General features: G+C 36.4%; 1 non-coding gene across 1 annotated transcript; it reads left to right on the top strand.

The window, feature by feature from the left end:
- Nucleotides 1-1,540: 1,540 nt before the first annotated feature.
- On the top strand, nt 1,541-1,648 carry LOC148553341 (small nucleolar RNA R71). Its single transcript, XR_015893727.1, has one exon. It is a non-coding gene; the product is annotated as a small nucleolar RNA R71 (small nucleolar RNA).
- The last annotated feature ends 4,352 nt before the right edge of the window (nt 1,649-6,000 follow it).

Here is a 6,000-nt window from a genome sequence, read left to right as displayed (position 1 = left end):
GTGGGGGCTCTGGTTGACTCTGCAGTGGGAGAAGCTTACTGTGCCTCTTTTTCATGTTTACAGAAGGATGTCCTTGAGTTTTAAACTCAGGGGAGTCCTCATTCTATTGAAGGACTAGTGCACCTCTGTTAACATCAATCACAGCCCTTGCTGTGGCTAGGAAGGGTCTTCCAAGGATGATGGATTCATCCTCATCCTTCCCAATATCTAGGATTATGAAATCAGCAGGGATGTAAAGGCCTTCAACCTTTACTAATATGTCCTCTACTTGTCCATAAGCCTGTTTTCTGGAATTGTCTGCCATCTCTAATGAGATTTTAGCAGCTTGTACCTCAAAGATTCCTAGTTTCTCCATTACAGAGAGTGGCGTGAGGTTTATTCCTGACCCCAGGTCACATAGAGCCTTCTCAAAGGTCATGGTGCCTATGGTACAAGGTATCAGGAACTTTCCAGGATTCTTTTTCTTCTGATTTAATCTCAGTTGATCCAATACATTTAGTTCATTGGTGAACAGGGGAGGTTCATCTCCCCAAGTCTCATTACCAAATAAATTGGCATTCAGCTTCATGATTGCACCAAGGAGCTTGGTAACTTGCTCTTCAGTAACATCCTCATTCTCTTCAGAAGAAGAATACTCATCAGAGCTCATGAAGGGCGTAAGGAGGTTCAATGGAATCTCTATGGTCTCTAGATGAGCCTCAGATTCCTTTGGTTCCTTAGAGGGAAACTCCTTATTGATCACTGGACGTCCCAGGAGATCTTCCTCACTGGGATTCACGTCCTTCTCCTCTCTTCTGGGTTCGGCCATGATGGTCATTTTAATGGCCTTGCACTCTCCTTTTGGATTTTCTTCTGTACTGCTTGGGAGAGTACTAGGAGGAATTTCAGTGATCCTTTTACTCAGCTGGCCCACTTGTGCTTCCAAATTTCTAATGGAGGACCTTGTTTCATTCATGAAACTTACAGTTGCCTTAGATGTATTTTGTTCAGAGTTCTCTGTCTGTTGCTGAGTGGATGATGGAAAAGGTTTACTATTGTTAAACCTATTTCTTCCACCATTACTAAAGCCTTGTTGAGGCTTTTGTTGATCCTTCCATGAGAGATTTGGGTGATTTCTCCATGAGGGGTTATAGGTGTTTCCATATGGTTCACCCATGTAATTCACCTCTGCTATTGCAGGGTTCTCAGGATCATAAGCTTCTTCTTCAGAAACTGCCTCTTGAGTACTGTTGGATGCAGCTTGCATTTCATTCAGACTCTGAGAAATCATATTGACTTGCTGAGTCAATATTTTATTCTGGGCCAATATGGCATTCAGAGTATCAATTTCAAGAACTCCCTTCTTCTGAGGCGTCCCATTACTTACAGGATTCCTCTCAGAAGTGTACATGAACTGGTTATTAGCAACCATGTCAATGAGTTCTTGAGCTTCTGCAGGCGTTTTCTTTAGGTGAATGGATCCACCTGCAGAAGTATCGAATGACATCTTAGCTAATTCAGACAGACCATCATAGAATATATCCAGGATGGTCCATTCTGAAAGCATGTCAGAAGGACACTTTTTGGTCAGTTGCTTGTATCTCTCCCAAGCTTCATAGAGGGATTCACCTTCTTTCTATCTGAAGGTTTGAACATCCACTCTAAGCTTTCTCAGCTTTTGAGGAGGAAAGAACTTGGCTAAGAAAGCCGTGACCAGCTTATCCCAAGAGTTCAGGCTATCTTTAGGTTGAGAGTTCAACCACACTCTAGCTCTGTCTCTTACAGCAAAAGGGAAAAGCATGAGCCTGTAGACTTCAGAATCTACTCTATTAGTCTTAACAGTATCACATATCTGCAAGAATTCAGTTAAGAACTGAAAAGGATCCTCAGATGGAAGTCCATGAAACTTGCAGTTTTGTTGCATCAGAGAAACTAATTGAGGTTTCAGTTCAAAATTGTTTGCTCCAATGGTAGGGATAGAGATGCATCTTCCATGTAAATTGGAATTAGGTGCAGTAAAGTCACCAAGCATCCTCCTTGCATTATTATTATTTTTGGCTGCCATCTCCTCTTCTTCTTAAAAAATTTCTGAAAGGTGCTTGCTGGATTGTTGTAATTTAGCTTCTCTTAGTTTCCTTTCAGGTTCTGGATCTGCTTCAACAAGAATGTTCTTGTCCTTGCTCCTGCTCATATGAAAAAGGAGGGAACAAAAAAATAATAATAGGGATCCTTTTTGCCCAGGTGTAGAGGTTCCCTTAGGTGAGTGGAAGAAAATAAGAGTAGAAGAAAAGAAGAAGAGAAAATCTGAACTCAGAGAGAGAGAGGGGGTTCGGATTTTTGGTGAGTGAGGAAGAGATGTTAGTAGATGAATAAATAAATAGAAGGAGATGAGAGAGAGAAGAGAATTTTCGAAAATAATTTTTGAAAAATGGTTAGTGATTTTTGAAAATTAAAAGAAGAAATAAATTAAAATTGAATTTTGAAACAATTAGTTAATTAAAAAGAATTTTTGAAAAAGAGGGAGATATTTTCGAAAATTAAAGAGAGAGAGTTAGTTAGGTAGTTTTGAAAAAGATAACAAACAAACAAAAAGTTAGTTAGTTAGTTGAAACAAATTTGAAAATCAATTTTGAAAACATAAGAAGATAAGAAGTTAGAGAAGATATTTTAAAATCAAATTTTTGAAAAAGATAAGATAAGAAGATATTTTTGAAAAGATATGATTGAATTAGTTTTGGAAAAGATTTGATTTTTAAAATCACAATTAATGACTTGATTCACAAGAAATCACAAGATATGATTCTAGAACTTAAAGTTTGAATCTTTCTTAACAAGTAAGTAACAAACTTGAAATTTTTGAATCAAAACATTAATTGATGATGTTATTTTCGAAAATTATGAGATAGAATGAAGAAAAAGATTTTTGAAAAATATTTTTATAATTTTCAAAAATAAATAAGAAAAATGAAAAAGATTTGATTTTTGAAAAAGATTTTGAAAAAGATAAGATTTTTAAATTGAAAATTTGATTTGACTCATAAAAATAACTAGATTTTAAAATTTTTTGAAAAAGTCAAATCTAATTTTCGAAATTTTTAAGAGAGAAAAAGGGGAAGATATTTTTTTTTATTTTTGAATTTTTTTATGATGAGAGAGAAAAACATGAAAATGATGCAATGCATGAAAATTTTGGATCAAAACAATGAATGCATGCAAGAATGCTATGAATGTCAAGATGAACACTAAGAACACTTTGAAGATCATGATGAACATCAAGAACATATTTTTGAAAATTTTTATATGCAAAGAAAACATGCAAGACACCAAACTTAAAAATTTTTCATGTATAGACACTATGAATGCAAGAATGTATATGAAAAATAAGGAAAGACACAAAACAAGAAAATATGAAGATCAAACAAGAAGGTTTATCAAGAACAACTTGAAGATCATGATGAATGCAATGCATGAATGCATTTTTTCGAAAAGTGCAAATGGAGATGCAATTGACACCAAACTTACAATTGACTCAAGACTCAAACAAGAAACACAAAATATTTTTTATTTTTATGATTTTATTAATTTTTTTGGATTTTTTTTTCGAAAATTAATGTGAAAAAGAAAAATAAGGATTCCAAAATTTTTAATATGAATTCCAGGAATCTTGCATTCTTAGTCTAAAGCTCCAATCTGAGGGTTAGACATGGCTTAATAGCCAGTCAAGCTTTAGCATGTAAATCAAGTGGATCTGGAACAGCAGCAGGTGGATTAGCAACAACTAGCTTGCTCTTGATAATGTTGGGTCGGAAGCCCCAGTCCAAATGAATTTAGACATGGCTTTACAGCCAGTCAAGCTTCCACATGCTTCATGAAACACTAGAATTCATTCTTAAAAATTCTGAAGTAAAATATATTTTTGAAAAGATTTATATTATTTTTTTTTCGAAAACAGATGAGAAATTTTTGAAAGATTTTTGAAAAATTTTTGAAAATAAAACAAAAAGAAAATTACCTAATCTGAGCAACAAGATGAACCGTTAGTTGTCCAAACTCGAACAATCCCCGGCAACGACACCAAAAATTTGGTATGCGAAATTGTGATCACTCAGATTTAGATTTGTAAAATTATTTGTTCGTTCTTTCCCTGGAAATGGCGCCAAAAATGGGTGCACAGAACCATGGTCCAAACATAACTTCACAACTTCGCACAACTAACCAGCAAGTGCACTGGTTCGTCCAAGTAATAAAACTTTACGTGAGTAAGGGTCGATCCCACGGAGATTGTTGGTATGAAGCAAACTATGGTCACCTTGTAAATCTCAGTCAGGCGGATATCAAATGGTGATGGAGTTTTCGAAAATATATAATAATTAAACATAAAATAAAGATAGAAATACTTATGTAATTCATTGGTGGGAATTTCAGATAAGCGTATAGAGATGCTTTCGTTCCTCTGAACCTCTGCTTTCCCGCTGTCTTCATCCAATCAGTCTTACTCCTTTCCATGGCTGGCTTTTTGTAAGGACATCACCGTTGTCAATGGCTACTTTTCATCCTCTCTGTGAAAATGGTCCGATGCGCTGTCGCTGCATGGCTAATCATCTGGAGGCATCACCGTGGTCAATGGCTGCATCCCATCCTCTTTATGAAAATAGTCCAAATGCTCTGTCACAACACGGCTAATCATCTGAGGTTCTCGATCATACTGGAATAGGATTCACCCACCTTTTGCGTCTGTCATTACGCCCAGCACTCGCGAGTTTGAAGTTCGTCACAGTCATTCAATCCCAGAGTCCTACTCGGAATACCACAGACAAGGTTTAGACTTTCCAGACTCTCATGAATTCCGCCATCAATCTAGCTTATACCACGAAGATTCTGACTAAGAGATCCAAGAGATACTCATTCAATCTAAGGTGGAACGAAAGTGGTTGTCAGGCACGCGTTCGTAGGGGAATGATGATGATTGTCACATTCATCACATTCATATTGAAGTGCGAATGAATATCTTAGAAGCGGAATAAGTTGAATTGAATATAGAAACAGCAATACTTTGCATTAATTCATGAGGAACAGCAGAGCTCCACACCTTAATCTATGGAGTGCAGAAACTCTACCATTGAAAAATACATAAGTGAACATAGGGTAAGAATGGCCAAGTGGCCAGCCTCCCATGGAGGTCTAGAGATCTAAAAATGATCAAAAGATGTCTAATACAATAGTAAAAAGTCCTATTTATACTAAACTAGCTACTAGGGTTTACAGAAGTAAGTAATTGATGCATAAATCCACTTCCGGGGCCCACTTGGTATGTGCTTGGGCTGAGCTTTAGCTTTCCACGTGTAGAGGCTTCTTTTGGAGTTGAACGCCAAGTTGTAACGTGTTTTTGGCGTTCAACTCTGATTCGTAACGTGTTTCTGGCGTTTAACTCCAGACAGTAGCGTAGAACAGGCGTTCAACGCCCTTTTGCATCATCTAAACTAGGCCAAAGTATAGACTAATATATATTGCTGGAAATCCCTAGATGTCTACTTTCCAACGCAATTGGAAGCGCGCCATTTTGAGTTCTGTAGCTCCAGAAAATCCATTTTGAGTGCAGGGAGGTCAGAATCCAACAGCATCAGCAGTCCTTCTTCAACCTCTGAATCTGATTTTTGCTCAGGTCCCTCAATTTCAGCTAGAAAATACCTGAAATCACAGAAAAACACACAAACTCATAGTAAAGTCTAGAAATGTGAATTTAACATAAAAACTAATAAAAAAATCCCTAAAAGTAACTAGATCCTACTAAAGCGTATAAATTATCCGCTCATCACCTGCTTTCATGAGCTGTCTTCTTACAAGTTTATTTGTTGTTACTATATGATTTCAATTAGTGATATCTGATTTATGTTTGTCTTGAAGAACTTATTTACTCTTAACCAAGTAGGCAAAATCATCTTAGCATATAGTTGCATTCATATATAGATTGCATTGCATTGTATGAGTCTTACTTTTCCCTACTCATTTATTGTATCTCCT

This window comes from Arachis ipaensis, chromosome B7 (genome assembly GCF_059453495.1).
Source record: "Arachis ipaensis isolate K30076 ecotype BB chromosome B7, ASM5945349v1, whole genome shotgun sequence".
NCBI lineage: Eukaryota > Viridiplantae > Streptophyta > Magnoliopsida > Fabales > Fabaceae > Arachis > Arachis ipaensis.
This window is presented reverse-complemented; position numbering and strand designations above follow the sequence as displayed.